Genomic DNA, 16,983 nt, shown 5'->3' on the forward strand with positions numbered 1-16,983 from the left:
TGTTTGCCAATGGAGATATTAAGCAGTTGACTACAATTTTGAATTATTTAACATTACAAAGCTGAATTTTAAATACATACATTTTTATTTTTCATTGACATGATTAGTACACATGTTGATTGGTGTTATGGTACATATATACAAAATAATCACATCAGGGCAATTGGCATATCCATCACCTCAAATATTTATCATTTCTTTGTGTTGGGAACATTCAAAATCCCCTCTATTAGATATTTGGAAACATACAATTAATTGTTATCAACCATAGTTACCCTACCATGCCACGGAACACTAAAAGTTATTCCTTCTATTCCAGTCACATTCCCACCCATTAACTCCCCTGTCCCCATCTCTCTCCCTTCACTTCCTAGCCTCTGGTAATCACGATTCTACTTACATGAGGTCAACTTGTTAAGCTTCAGGTCTAAGTGAGAACATGGTGTATTCGTCTTTCTGAGCCTGACTTATTTTCCTTAACATAATATCCTCTTTATGAAAAATTTTTAATGGTCCATGTTTGGAACATATGACAATGATAGCACTAAAATAGGTTCTGTGGATTGTAGAGGAGGACTGCTGGTCAGACAAGTTCAACTGCTGCAACTGCATAAATTCTTCAAAATACAACAGATTAGCATCATCTTCATTATCAAAGATTTCTAACTATTCATTAGGGATATTTTCATATGTTTTATATATAGGGGATCTCAGAGCACTTACCAAGTCTATTTCAGAGAAATGATATAAACATATGGTCCTTCTGCTTCTTCTTCTTAATACCATTAGCAACAGAACTGAGAATATTTTGTTCAGTAATTACTTTAATGGACTGAAAAGTATAAAATTTCTCTGAATTTTGTTCTTACTGCTATGATACAATTTTACCTTGTGGAAAATTTTACTTTTCAGAAAAAAAAAAAATCAGGACAACTTTTCTGATTTTACAAACCCTCCCCACAACTTTCTTGGGCAATAGTAAATGTGTGCCAGATTCACTAGAATCCACTTTTCTATTCTGGAACCAACTAGACCTTCAGGATTGCTTGCAGTGGTTTTATTCTACGTCAATTTAGCTTAGTTAGAACTGTGCTTCCCAAAATTCCTTTCCCCATATGGTTCCAAGTTGGGATTGCACACAAGAGAAATTTGAATAAGGTTTGGAAACCTCAAGTTAAACACCAGCCATTATGACTGGAAATTTTGCGCAGGCTCCAGGGGCTTATCTGCTGGCTGCTCTTGTTAGCATTGGCCAGCAGCAAAATATGCAGCTTGTTTTAGTCAGCTGTTTCACTGCTGTGACTAAAAGCTCTGACCAGCAAAACTGTAGGGGAGGAAAAGTTCATTTAAGGGCTCATGGTTTCAGAGGTCTTAGTCCAGAGAAGGCCAGCTCCATTCCTAAGGGCTCAAGGTGAGATAGAACATCAGGGCAGGAGAGTGTGGCAGAGGGAAGCAGCTCACATCAGGGTGATCATGAAACAGAGAGAGACTCTACTCTCTAGATACAAATATATACCCCTTAGCCACACCCCAAATTAACCACTTTCTCCAGCCACATCCCACCTGCCTCCAGTTCATCAAGGATTAATTCACTGATTGTGTTAAGACTCTCTCACAGTCCAATCATTTCTCCTCTGAGCCTTCTTGCATTGTCTCACAAGTGAGCTTTGGGGGAATCATATCCAAACCTTAACACAGCTTTTTCAACTGTATCTAGTCCTGGACCAGGCACCTATATAGTTCCATAGCAAAGCCATCAACTTCTTCAACAAATCACTAGCACCATTGGTGTTAGATGCAGTGAAACACACACAGATACAAGCTCCAAACTTACCCTATTGTGTTCCATTTGTCCATTTTCCACCGCTCCACATCCAGCTTTCTTTTTCAACTGACCTATACCAATTTAAGGCCGCCACCAGAATGCTTCCCTTCAGATCCATAGTCACTAAACTCTCTCTAATCCTCTAATCAATTTCTTCCCAAAACTACTTCCTTAGTTCTTCCACAATTCTGCAAACCTTAATCTCTATAACAACTCCATTATTACATACCGTTTGTCTTAGTTTTTTTTTTTCTGTTGCCCTAACAAAATACCAGAGATAATTTATAAAAATGAAAGTTTCTTTGGCTCACACTTCTGGAGGCATGAACTCTGGCATCTGAGAATAGTGTTGGCATCTGATCTGCAGCCAGAGAGGGGCTTCTTGATGCATGATAGTATGGTAGATGGTATCACTGGGAGAGACAGAGCAAGCATGCTAGCTAGGGTCTCTCTTCTTCTTATAAAGCCACTAATGCCATCATGGGGGACCCACTCTCATGACCTCATCTAATCCTAATCATTTCCCAATACTTCACTCCAAATATTGTTAACCTATGAATTTTGGAATTAAGCTTCCAACTTTTGGGGGGACCCATTCAAATAATAGCACCTCTTATATTGGTCCCGAGATCCTGACTGAACTTGGTCCCAAGATCCTGAGTGAACTCTGGCTAATTCTCTGGCACTGACAGGAAACAGAATGACAAATGAACCAGAGAAATGCTACTCCAAATCTGGTTCATTAACTACTACAGTCAGGCCAACAATCACTCAGGAATACACGCAGAAAGCAAATTAGTATACCTTGTCCTTAATAGTCATCAAAAGTCTCACACTTTTTAAAAATATTTATTTACTTATTTTAATTCATTATACATGACAGCAGAATGCATTTCAATTCATAGTACACATATAGAGCACAATTTTTCATTTCTCTGGTTGTACACAAAGTAGAATCACGCCATTTGTGTCTTCATACATGTACTTAGGGTAATGATGTCCATCTCATTCCACCGTCTTTCCTACAAGTCTCGCACTTTTTATACTCTCTGATCCTGCCATTCTACCCCTAAGAATTTATCTCAAGGAAACAGTTATAGATCATATATGACTTTGATAAATCATTCGTGAAATTTCCAAGGGACAGATTTAAAATAGATGTTCCCTGAATTGCTACGTCAAGATAGTTATTTCTGCTGACCACATAACTTTCTTCATTGCTGAGTGAGTATTCAGAGGTGAATAACTCTGAACTCTGGACATCACATGAGGCGTTTGGAAACCATATCTGTGGAAGAGAAAGAAGAGAGAGGAGACTACTGTTCAGAAGGAACAAAGGGTAGAAAACACAAATATCAAATGACGACTGGTTCTGAGTTTCTACTGTGTTTTCCCATGAAACACTCATATCTTATAATTCACAAGGGTTTGGTTGTATTCAGAGACAAGACAAAGCTTTGAGTCTTGCTTCAAAAAGAGCATAAGGTAAAAATGGGAGGAGGGGACAGAGAAACATGGGAATTACTTAAATGAATTATGCCATTTGCACACAACAAACTGCAATCCACCATCAAAAACTAAATTGTAAAAGAATGTTTACTAATATGGAAAAAAATCTTACATGAAGAAAGTGCAATTCAAGTAGATTGTAGAGTATTCCAAAGAGAAGGATTGAAAAAAAAATACCAAATACTCACAGTTAGGCTGGTTTTCTTTTTCTTCCTTTTGTTTATTTGTAATTGCTTAAATTCCTATTGTAAACATATATTTCTCCTGCAACAAAACAAAAACTACAGCTATATGCATCCTTTCATAAACTAGGTGAGATGTACCTACTACAAAGATAAAAGAACAAATGCAGGTGAGGTGATGCAAGCCTGTAATCTCAGCTCCTGAGACTGAGGCAGGAGAATCACAAGTTGGAGGGCAGCCTTGGGGATAATTTAGTGAGACCCTGTCTGAAGAAGGAGGAGGGGGGGAGGAAGATAAAGAAGGAAGAAGAAAAAGAAAAATTGCTGGGAATGTAGGTCAGTGGTAGAGTGCCCCTAGGATTCCCAGTATGATGGGGTGGGAAGGGATAGGAGAACTGGGAAAAGTAGACTTGGGCAAGTATTCATGTTCCAGAAGCTACTATTCTCGTCCAGTCACATTTTTGTTACACTTCCATCACCCTCAGAAATTGGAACACAATCAACACACCCTCCTCTCCACCTCCAGCAGAGCTCAATGAATGGTACAGAAAAGGCTTCACACAGACCTGGGCTCATTGTCCTCCACACGAGGCAAACTGAGTCCTTCCCTGGACTCTGGCAGTCTGATATTGACTCTGGGGAAACCTGGCCCTATTCAGCAGAGCTAGAGCTGCACTTGCAAATCTATCCCCCAAGATAACTCACATGCACATGAGGAGTTGTACACTAGAATGTGTATCTCAGTAGTATGTCCTCGTTAGTTAGTTATTTACTTTTGCTACCAAAATTTTTGAACATAGATGAAAGTCAACCAACTAGTTTAATAAAACATTCCTGTTGCTAAGCTGTTGTGGCTCAGTAGTACAGTGCTTGCCTCACATGCATGAGGCCCTGGGTTCGATTCTCAACACCACATATAAATAAATGAATAAAATAAAGGTCTGTCAACAACTACAATAATAATAATAATTAATAATAATAATAATTAATAATTAATTCATGACAATCTTGTTTCATCTAAAACTTACCCACTCATGACCAGTGGTATGCAATTTCAAAGTATATCTCATCCACAAATATTTCAGTATTAGTAATAGTAACCATAATATCTTATTATATCTAAGACAAAAAGAAATTATTTCTATAATTATCAGGTCCAAATTCAAATTCTAATTTTTTTCATAAATGTGATCATTCTTGAAACAATTGGGACTCTGAAAAAGATGGGATATTTAACACAGTCTTACTTCTTTCTTTTTAATATTTAACAATTATTGTTAAATTGTTTTAGATGTGATATTGATTTTAAATTTTTAAATCCTCTGCTGAAATATTTATGGATAAAATGATAATGTTATTTAGGATTTGCTTCAAAATGGGGTACAGGTAAAGAAGCTGAGAACATGTTGAAGATGAGAAATGGGTACATAAGGGTTTGTTATACTATTCTCTCCACTTTTTTACATATTTGAATATTTTCATAATATAAAATTTTAAAAAGCAGATCTAGACAATATATTGTCTACATATAGAAAGAAGGATACAAAGAAAAGACAAAAAAGCAAAAAAAAGGAAAAATAAACAGAGTTAAGGATATGGTACTTGGGTTGGGGGGAGGCAGAGGGTTGTTGAAATATTAACTATTGGAAATATCCAGCTCTTAGTTAAGAGAGAACTTTATGGTATTTTAAAAATTAGACTATTACCTGGCAGATAAAAATTAAAAAGGGCCATTCATGCCAATATTTTGGTGTACCAAACCAAGGATTATAATTAACCAAATATTGTGTAACTGAGGACCAAAGAAAAAGAAAAATAATGTACATGGTGATAAGTACACACACACATGCACACTCAGGTGCCCACACACATGCACACACGTACACACATATACATGCACACATACTTAGGTGCACACACACACACATTTAACAGTTTCAGAAACAATGTTCATCTCCAGTACATGCAGCACTCTAAAGTCTTGTAGTTTATTTGTTTAAACATGCTAGTTAGGATTCAATAAACAGAGTTCTTGGCCCTCTATGACCCAGGGTGTGAAAAACACTGAACCATGTGATGATTAGGTCCTCTTCAAATTCTCAAAACTCTAAAAGGTTAACATTTGTTTAATCTATTCAAGGGTTATTAGCCCTGCTTACAAACACCAGCAGTAAAAAGGGGGTTTTACTATATTTCTGTCTAAGAAAATAACTGCTGTCTTGCTAGATCTTTCTCTAAATGGTAGAGAATCCAGGGTCTCAGTCCCCACACTTTTTTTTATTCTTACTCTCCACCCAAATCCAAGTGATCACATCCAGTTAAGGATTTCATCTACCACTTATATTCTGGTAGGTCTCAAATGTGCGTTTCCAGCCCTGAATTTTCCCCTGAACTCAGGTTTCTGATATCCAACTACGTACATAACACCAAGATCTCTGATACTCCTCTTGAACCATACAATGACTTACACCCTCAGTCTTTTCCATCCTGGCAAACAGCCACTGCTGATCCACATGCACAAAACAAAAACCCTGAAGTCATCCCAAACCCCCCCTCTTTCTCTCACACCCCCATATCCAATCCATCAGCTAATCCTCCTGTCTACACCTTCCAGGTATTCCAAAGTCAACACTATTAACCACTTCTTACTGATCACAGCTACCACCTTACTCCACCCCATTAACTCTCAGATTCTCTGAAAAAAACTTAACCTTGGGCTGGGATTGTGGCTCAGCGGTAGATCACTCCCTTAGCACAGGCGGGACCCGGGTTCGATTCTCAGCACCACATAAAAATAAAGGCATTGTGTTGGGTCCATCTACAAAAAAGATTCTCTCTCTCTCTCTCTCTCTCTCTCTCTCAAAAAAAAAAAAAAAACTTAACCTTGCATGTCTTTCACACTGAGAAGGGTTTTCTGCCCTCCAAACCTCATCTTGGCCACTCTGCCTCCCAAAGAGAGGCAGGTGCCCCGACTCCTCTGGAAGGGGCCAAGCAAAGTTGATAGGAGGAAAGGGCTGACCTAGGTGGGGGTTCCCCAAGCAATCACACAGGCAGGTCCTTTTGTTACCTGTCCAGTGTTTCACCTCTGAATTTGTAAGATGTCAGAAGCCATGCCCACTTGTATTATTTCTCTTCTATATGCCTTTAGACTATGGTGCCCTTCATTAATCTAATCTCATCTTTATATTTCAAGGATTACTCGTAATTTCTGGACCACTGATGGCTGGAATTATTTGCTTTCTTTTCTAATAGAAGTATAGATTTTTTTAATGTACATATGCAGTCTTCAAGCCATTTCTAGAATTGCTGAAAAAAATAAGACAAATGTGTATGTTTAATATGACATTCAAATTCACTTTCCATCTTTATCATTCACCATTATTTATTTTGAGCTCCACACTCCTTGGAGTACATTGTACTCCTCACAACTTTCAAAATAGGAGAAATTGTCTTTCCATCTTTTTTCTTTGCAGCCGCTGTTCCCTCAACACGGTACTTTCCCTTGCACCACCACTGTTCAACAAACACACATTTGCTTCACCTGGCTAATTCTTACTTGATTTTGAGGTCCCAGTTAAAACCATGTTATTTGCTCTGGGAAGCCTTGTTTGACATTTCCCCTGTCCAAGACTGAATTAAATGCCCCTCTCACTTGCCTCTTGTTCAGTACTGACTTTTGTGATTATCCATTTTTCAAATTCAGGGAAAGTTTCTTAATTTCACACTCTTCAGGAGAGGAAGCTAATTCCCAAAAGGCAATGTTTTTCCAATGTGCACAGCAAATTAGTGACCAACCCTGGGCCAGAATCTGGGTCTCCCTCCTTCCAATTCAGTTCTTATCTTTAGCAACTGAACTGGGCCTTAATACAGTAGCATATGGTATTCCTTGGGTTTCTGGGTCTAATTATCTGACTTTTCACCCTGTCTTCCTATCAGATGGTCCCCTATCACAGCACTACTTCTAGGAAGCCTGACCTTAACTATTATTCCTTGACCTCTACATATTTCCCTGTATTTCATTAGTGGTTTCCAATCTATTTGCTTAGAGATCACATAGTAAAATTGGTTATGAAAAAAGAGCAAATAAGAACTCAAACATCTGTTTCCAAAGTGCATGGATTTTAATGCATCTGTTTTGTGTCATCTATTCAGACTAATAGAGAATGTTTCTAAGTCCTTCTCAGTATCTGGTTATGAACTAGATATTGAATTTCAAGATTAGTGAGTTGAGAATGTGAAAAGTGATGCTTTTGTGTTTTGAGTCACTGAGAAATTTTTGAAAACTATTCCTCTCCCTGTCATGAAGGATATGCGCTGTACTGCTTCAGGACTCTGAAATATCATTCCCCTCAACACCACATTAATGCTCTAAGAACATATAAAACAAGTTTAACATCATTTATTAAATTTGCCTTAACATATTTCATAAGGAATAAAATTTAAGACTAGAAAGAGTGAGCTAGGGCAGAGCATCATCCGTATGCTACCAGTGAAAGACAGCTATATATGCTGGATCAAAAGTATTAGACATATTCAGCACAAATATATACAATAACAGAGCTTCTTTATTAAATGCATTTCATCTTTATCAAAGTCCCCACTCTACAGGGCAAGAGAGGCTGACATGAGAACTTAATTCAGAGTATCTTAGTCCCTTCTGATTTAAACAACCTATTTCAGATCACTAGATTTCTTTTAAGTAAATTCTTAGACTTTGGGATTTTCTCCATTTCCCTTAAATCCTCTCCAAGATGGTATATAGCACAGATAATAGGGTCTCAGATTCTTTCATGCAGATCTGAGTCCTCAGGTCTTGATGGCATGCATCTGAGTTCATCTAGTCCTCAAGTACCTAGCTAGAATCTGCTGGTATACTTGTGATTTGTTCTTACAGCTGTTAAGAGAACTTCTGCTTTACAGGGTATAGTGGTCCATGCCTATAATCCCAGAGATTCAGGAGGCTGAGGCAGGAATATCACAAGTTCAAGGCCAGCTTCAGCAACTTAGTGAGGTTCTAACTACCTTAGTGAGAACCTGTCTCAAAATAAAAAATTGAAAGAACTGAGGGCTACTGTAAAATAAATAAATAAATATATTTTTTTAAATGACTGGGAGTATAGCTCAGTAGTAGAGTGCCTCTAGGTGACAGAGAGAGAGAGAGAGAGAGAGAGAGAGAGAGAGAGAGAGAGAGAGAGACTCTGACTCCTGCTTTTGATGGGTGCTCCTAATCTACGCCAAAGAACTTTCTCAGTCATTCCTGTCCCACTTATACAGCCCCATTAGCTTCCTGCTTCCCTCTAGGCACAAGGCAGCTGCACAAGGCAGGGCACTTCCATAACATGGGAGAAAAGAGAATTCTGGGCTCGCTAACTTGATCCTTCTCTCTATCTATCCACAACAGGCCACCTCTCCTATGCTACCACCAGGGTCAGAGGTCTAAGAACCTTGTAATCTCTCTGGTTATCATTTGGGAAGCCAGGCCAAGATCTCTTCTGCTCTGGGACACTCCCAAATTTTTCAGGAGCTTCTCTTTTCTCCCACCCTCTATCCCTTTATGCTAGCATATGGTATTTCTTGTTCTGAGTTGAAGTGTAAGGCCACAGGTACAGACTGACCCTGTCCTCTCATGGTTACCTGATTTTCCTCACATGTCACCCCAGCAAGAGGAAAGGAATGAGAATAAACTAACCCTAACACTGGTAGAAGCCCTCCTCCTTATGACTGAGGCCCTCCTTCCCCTGGATTCTTTCTATTTACCAAAGAGCTTTTAATTCACTTCATTATAGGGTACTGCATTCCTTATATCTTTTCCTTCTTCCCTCCTCTAACCTCTGGCTTAGAGTTAATGGGAGAGAAGATGCAGAGGGTCTACTAACTAGAGAAATACTTATCTGGATGTCTATCAGATGTATTCATGCTGAGTGCACGACTGTTACCACTCCCACAGCTGTTCATCTTCAACACAGGTCAGCTTTGTGGCAGTTATGTGATTACCAGGTGTCTCTCAGTGGGCTTTCTTTTCCTGCAGAGCTTTCTTTAAATAAGAGATTGTTCATGAAATGTATAAAAAGGGGCCCGCCAGACACTCCTCTTCCTATCATCCTTCCAGAGTATTAACAGACCTTTCACACAGCATTAGAAAACCATTAACTCTGGGAAACCTTGGCTGTTTCTCTTCCTGGGCCCTTTCTTGCACCTTCCATCTACCCTCTGCAGGGACTCCTCATCCCTACCCCTAACATCTCTTCCCACCTACTCTTGGAAAGGCTGTTTTGTTTTGTTTTTTTCCCCTTGGAACTGGGAACTGAACCTAGGGGAGCTAAACTCAGGGGTAAACCACTGAGCCACATCTTCAGCTCTTTTTGTTTTGAGACAGGTTCTGGCTAGTTTGCCCAGGACTTTCGATCTTTTTGCTTCCACCTCCTGAGTCACTTGGAATTACATGTGAGCACCACTGCACGGGCTGGAAAGGCTCTTGCCAGTGAAGAGTCACTGCTTGCTTTGCACCTCTTGTCACCATAGCAGCTGCTTCCTTTCCCAGAAGGTGCACATCCTTGGAGCTACTCCACACTAGAATGCACCTCATCCTACAGAGCCAGTGATATTGCTTGATATTGGTAATATCTTGGTTGATGATATCCCAGTGATATTCTCTCCACTTCCACATGAAGAAACCTGCCTGAGATCACAGCATCCACTGCCACCTGGTTTTGTACCCACACTTCCCATTTCACAATCCACTCAGAGGCCTGGGATCAGAGCAGCAGCTGCTGAGTTCCCTGCTTTGCTCACCACCATCTCTCTCTGACTCAGAGCACATTCATTTTTGGCCACCTTTCAATTACTGGCTACCACAAGCACTTGGAAGATGCACAGTGAACCCATAGAAGATGCACTTCTGCAATAGAAAATGCCCGAGTTAATCTTGACTTAAATACACGTTAGATGTGGGCAGCCAAAATGCAGCAGGTTGGAGAAATGTCCCTTTGTGGTTTTTGCCTTGACTTGCATGGCCCTTTTTATGGTGTCACAGATACAAACAGACCTCAGTGGAAATTGTGCCCTCAAAGACAGTGGATACTTCTTGTAAGCTTTCTGAAAATCAAACTTGGTGCCAATAACAAACTTGACTTTCTCAAGAAAAGAACCCTTTGCTCACAAGAGAACACTTGGAGAGCCACTTGTTCTATTTCTGAGTTGAAGTGTAAGGCCACAGGCACAGACTGACCCTGTCCTCCCATGGTCACCTGATTTTCCTCACATGTCACCCCAGCAAGAGGGAAGGAGTGTGAATAAACTAACCATTTTCTATTACCATGGCCTGTTCTGTCTTTGAAAATTCCTCTATTCTGCCCTCACTCTTCCTCAAGCAGAGTCACAGCTTTGGCTTCTGAAATATTGAAGCCCCAGCCCAGCCGGGAAAACCACTCTAGAGACCAGGGTGATTCTCCTTCAACTAGAGTCAACAGTGGTCCAGTCCTTGTTCTGTGCCGGGCACCCTGTGAGTATCTGTCAGGTCATCTCCACCAACCAAGCAGGACATAATCACCACTCCTCAGAAACTTCTGGAGTCTGCTGGGAAAGATCACACTCTGCGCACTACCAAAAAGGATAAAAGAAAAATACAAAGAAAGTGCCAGAAGAATCTAGAGGTGAGATATTCCATTTAATTGGAGAGAAGCTCCATCTGTTAGATCTATCCTTTTTGTACCTGTATAGGAACAGAAAACAGCATTCATGACACATAATTATTTTCAAAAATCAAACCTCCCATATTGATTATGCCTATTACACCTGTCATCACAAGAAAATGCACTCAAATTTCCCAAGTCTATGTGAATCCTGTCCTTCCTTTCCTAACTAAGATGATTCACTCAGTGTTTGATCAGAATGTCACAAAGGTCATGGGGTCCTAGCCACAGACCACCAGGAAGTGAATTGACAAATCCTATTCCTTGTTTTACAAACATGAGGTATTTTCTACATTTCATATGAAGAACTAACTGGCTACTGTAAAATCGGTGATGAGGAGGGGGGGACAGAGCTGTGTCACCTGTAAGATGCACAGTGATACACAGTGACACACAGGCCAAATAAAGACAATTGCCTTTCTCTAACAGCTGACCACCCGCCCACACCCCTCATGTGACCAACTTCATAGTTTAGGCCAGATATTAGCACACCACCTGAACAACTGATGATTTAATATCTTTCTTCACATTGAGTCACTTTTTAAACATGCATTTATTAACAAAGGAAATCTGACCTTTTATTACTGTTATTGAAAATGCAATATCTTTCGCTGACCACAAAGGAAAACAAAACAATGACATTAAATTCTAGCCCACTGTAGGCTGTGTTCCTGAGGTTCCCTTTTATTCTGTTGCAAAAGGGGACAAGGCTTGCTCTTTGATTAATCAGAAGGACTGAAACACACCTGGGAAGAGAATGCCTTGGTCAGACTGTTGTAACATTGACATTGAATGCTTATTGGGCTTCTGGCTTAACTCTGGGTGACTCCAGCCTCCTTCTAACATTCTGAATGTCTCTGGCTCACTAGTGCTTTTTCTAAACATTACTGGCAGGGTTCCCAAATGCCTAGAACATTTGCAGCAGAAGTAGGTCAGCACCCCGTTCTGAAGCCCTCCCAATGCGCGGGAGGTAGTGTGCAGAATCTGCCTTCTCTACAGGTCACCGAGGAAAAGGGTTTCCAGTTTCCTTCCCCAGTGAGGAAAACAGAAGGAACCAAAGAAGGGAAACCAAAATGAAAGAGAAAGAAGGGAAAGAGAGGCACAGAGTCAGCAAGACAGAATGGTAGGAAGGAAAGCACAAGGCAGCCACCACCCGCTCCAGACAGAAGCTGCAGTAACACCATTCACTAACAGGAACTTTCCTCTCATTAAAGCAGAAGGAGCTGTCAACCCTATTGCCTGCTAATTACCACAGGATTGACTGCCATGGGATCCATTCAACACAGCCATTTGGTCTCACAATTTAACCTGCAAAAAAAAGATTCATTCTTAATTAAAAGCCAAGCTGACCTTTTAAAAGGCTTATTTCTGGAAGAACGAACTGACTTTTTAAGATTAATAACTCCTAATAAATTCCATAACCACAAGACCAGTGGGCACGCACACTTGAATATGTAATGGTGTCTCTGATAAGGATGTCATACAAACCCAGGTCACGTCTTCCTGAGCCAGAAATGTGAGACGAACAGATGGGAGATGACTGTACAGTGGGTAACTCAATGGGCACCCTGTTGACTTCAGAAATGGGGCTCGCCCTAGGCGAAGGAACAGTTGGGAAATGTTTTGTCCTGAGAACCCACAGGAAGGACTGTGAGATGCAAGATGTTGAAGTGAGCTGGGGAACGGGGCTGACAGTCCACCCTAGTGGTAACCCCAGGGGGAGGTTATCCATAGCTCTTGGGATCTGTTCCCACACAGGTGGGCTTCTACCTTATATGTTTATGAGAGAACACAGAACTTCAGAGAAAAAATATAGGTTAAGCTTATGAACATCTGAGTCTCATCTTCACCTTTGAAATAGGACTGGGAAAAGGCAGGAGACAGGCAAAAATAGAAAGCAAAGTGCTGAAAGTACAGCCTGGTTTCTTTTTGCTGTTTATCATAAAATGAAAGAGGAAAAGGATAGATTGAAGGAAGAACTATAAAGCAAAAAGGAACCAGGATATGATGATTTGCAATCTTTTCAGCCTATCTGATTTCTTATTTTTCTCTTTCTTCCACATGTGAGAGAAAACATTTGAACTTTAACTTTCCAAGTCTGGTTTATTTCACTTAGCATCATGTCCTCCAATTCTATCCATTCACCAGAAAATGCCATAATTTCATTCTTCTTCATGGCTGAGTAAAACTCCATTTTGTGTGTGTGTGTGTGTGTGTGTGTGTGTGTGTGTGCATCATATTTTCTTTATTCATTCATCTGTTGATGGGCACCTGGGCTGGTTGCATACTTAGCTGTTGTGAATTGTGCTAATATAAATATTGATATTCATGTATCACTATAGTATGATGATTTTAATTCTTTTGAATAAATACCAAGGAGTGGTAAAGCTAGGTTATATGGTAGTTCCATTCCTAGTCTTTTAAGGAATCTCCATACTATTTTCCAAATTGGTTGTATTAATTTTCAGTCCCACCAACAATTTGAGAAAGATGAAACAATTAGGGAAGTCACTATCAGGAAAGAGTACTGTCCAGGGGTAATCAAGGATGGGCTATCACAACCTTTTGCTAGTTCCTTAACAGGTCAAAGTTCAGATTATTCAATCACACAAATGAATCAGACATTTGTCTTGAGGACATTACTCATGTGATTCACGGATTCCCTTAGGCGTCTCATCAAAAACCAAGATATCCAAGAAAGAGCCTCTTATCTAAAGGAGTGCATTCCAAAAGACATACCCAATAGACCCACAAGGCCCTGAAGAAGTACACCAGCAGAAACACTACACCCTTGGCTTTAAGGGAACAACGAGTAAAGAATGAAAGAAGTCTGTCAAAATTCTACAGGAAATTCTAGTAGGCTGATTGTAGTATTAAGAGAGAAACAGAAGAGTCATAAAAGACTCAAATGCTTTTCACCTCAACATCTTAGTTGAGGTGCCGTCAACTAAGATGAGAACCCTGAAGAATGTCTTTCTTATGAGTAAGACCAAGAGCTCAAACAAGTAGATCTTGGACGAGATCATTGTTTCTTAGGACACCAAAAGCATAAGCAAAAAAAGAAAAAAGCAGTTAGACTGTACTTCATTGAAATTAAAAAGGTGTGTTTCAAAATATAACATCTAGGAAGCACAAAGAAAAACCACAGAATGGGAAAAAAATATTTGCCAATCATCTATCTGGTAAGAGACTTGTTTCTAGACTATGTGAAACATTCTTAGAACTCAATAATGAAAAGACAAATAATACAAAAATCAAGCAGGGGATTTGAATGGGCATTCTCCAAAGAAGATATACAAAAGGCCAATAATCACTTGAAAAGATGCTCAGCATTATTGGCCATCAGGGAAGTGCAAGTCATACTTACAATGGGATACTACTTCATACCCACTAGAATGGCAGTCATTGAAAAGACAGACAAAAATTGTTGGCAAGAATGTGGAGAAATTGGAACCTCTGTACATTGCTGGCAAAAATTTAAAATGGTGAAGTCATTTTGGAAAACAGTGTGGCAATTCCTCAAAAGATTAATCCTAGAGTCACCATATGACTCAACAATTTCACGTCTAGGTCCTTACCCAAGAGCAATGAAAATATGTCCACAAAAAAAATTGGTACATGAATATTTATATTAGCTCTAATAAAAGCCCAAAATTGTAAGGACCCAAATATCCATCAATTGATAAAATGGATAAATAAAATGTGGTATATCCAGACCATGGAATAAAACACAATTAAAAAGAATGAAAAAAGGTGGGAGGGAAGGGAGGGATCATAGGGGTAGGAAAGATGGTAGAATGTGATGGTCATCATTGCCCTAAGTGCATGTATGAAGACACAAAGGATGTGACTCTATTTTGTTTACAACTAGAGATATGAAAAATTGAGCTCTATATGAGTAATATGAATCATAAAGCAGTCTGTTGTCATATATAACAAATTAAAATTTTTTAAAAAATAATGAAATACTGATTTGTGCTACAGTATGGATTAACCTTGAAAACATTATGGTAAATTAAAGAAATCAGTCATAAAAGACCACATGTTGTATTATTCTATTTTTTAGAAAAGTCCATAATAGACTAATCTATAGAGACAGGAAGTGATCTAGTATTCTAGGGCTGGAGGTTGGGTAAAATGCACGCTGTTAAAGATGTGAGGTTTCTTTTTGGAGTAATAAATATGCTGTAAAAATTGACTGTGCTATTGGTAGCACAGCTCAGTGACTATACTAAAAACCACTGAGTTTTACAATTTAAGTGGGTAAACTATAAGGCGTATGAGTTATTTCTCAATTAAGCTGTTAGCAAAGGAAAGAAAAAGAAACACACCTGAAATTTGCTCTGTATCTAGCTCTGTGCTGGGCAATGGGCTTCAGATACACTATACATCTCCTTGCTTCAGAGTTTATGAGATGGGGATGAGCCAGGGGTCCAGTCAAGGGAGACTGGCCAGGACACTGATGGCCAGAAAGATAACTGGTCTGGACAAATGCACATTCCACATGGATATAGTAGAGTAAACTTGTGTAAATGCTTTGTGAAATTCTCTCTCTTGATTGCATTTACAGAAACCTTCCTAGTTATGTGGATTCAGTCAACCAGAACTAAGCTATACAATGAGCTTGACCCTTGAAAACCAGATCCCCGAGAGAAAATGAAAATAACCCAATGCAAGAGCAGACAGGAAAAATGACTAATGGTCTCTCTCTCTCTCTCTCTCTCTCTCTCTCTCTCTCTCTCTCTCTCTCTCACACACACACACACACACACACACACACACACACACACACAGAATTTCCAAGTCAGAAGTCACCCTAGGGTTCATCTAATCTAATACATAGATTGTGCCAGCCATTAATCCACTAATCTGCACATATATAGCATTGATATGAATACAAAGAAAGAAAGGGGGAAAAAGGTTAATTACTTCTCCAACTAGAGAGTCTGAAAAGTAAATTTCTCTACACCCAGCACCCTTCCTCCCAACCCCGCCATAAACTAAGTTACTGAAAAGACCATCTTCATCTATTTATATTATATATCTATATTTTCATTTTCTATGAATCCCAAATAATTTTTTTTGGTGGGGGGTACCAAGGATTGAACCCAGGGGAGCTTAACTACTGAACCACATCCCCAGCCCTTTCTATTTTTTATTTTGAGAGAGGGTCTCATTAAGTTGCTTAGGCCTTGCTAAGTTGCTGAGTCTGGCTTTGAACTTGCTGTCCTCTTGCCTCTGCCTCCCAAGCCCCCAAAGAATTCTAGTTGCAGACATGACTACACAATGGGCACTAAATGGCTAGACCTGAGATTGTACTGCCTATTCTCATAGACCTTGTTCATTCTTAATGAAAATCCACACTTTTTCTTGTCTATTTGCATATTGTGTTCATGAAGATTATTGGCTCAAGTAAAATCTCCTCTCTCTCATACCCAGCTCTTTATTAATCCAAAGATCAAATTATTGAGCAGCCTAGAAAAAGACATAGATTTCTGAAGGTTTAAACAGATTCTGTTAAAGGTTTCTTCCTGTGACCTGTTGATAGGCTTTGAGAAGACTAAACCTGAAAGAAGCTGTCTTCTTTTAAGGAGGAAAGATATATTTGGATCAGGGGTGTGAAGGATGCGAACAGTTTCCAAGTTCTGAACAGTGCTCTCAGCTGAAATATGCACTTCCCAGTGACGCTCTCCCATGTCGGCATGGCTTGGTGATCATGTGCATCTGGCATTTTCCTCTTCCTCATGTTCAGTCACTCTTGTTCTTTATCAAGAAT

General features: G+C 39.5%; 1 protein-coding gene across 3 annotated transcripts in view; it reads right to left on the reverse strand.

The window, feature by feature from the left end:
• Positions 1–2,713: 2,713 nt before the first annotated feature.
• The window catches only part of Rmi1 (RecQ mediated genome instability 1), a 198,274-nt gene continuing 184,004 nt past the window's right edge, over positions 2,714–16,983 (reverse strand). For 2 of the 3 annotated variants that reach the window (XR_013343430.1, XR_013343429.1), the window contains 2 exons: positions 3,523–3,598; positions 2,714–3,113 (listed from right to left, as the gene is read on the reverse strand). The gene's annotated coding sequence lies outside the window, so the exon portion shown is untranslated. The remainder of the gene's footprint in view (positions 3,114–3,522; positions 3,599–16,983) is intronic. The other variant, XR_013343434.1, reaches the window with a different exon arrangement.

Source organism: Urocitellus parryii, chromosome 4 (genome assembly GCF_045843805.1).
Source record: "Urocitellus parryii isolate mUroPar1 chromosome 4, mUroPar1.hap1, whole genome shotgun sequence".
Taxonomy (NCBI): domain Eukaryota; kingdom Metazoa; phylum Chordata; class Mammalia; order Rodentia; family Sciuridae; genus Urocitellus; species Urocitellus parryii.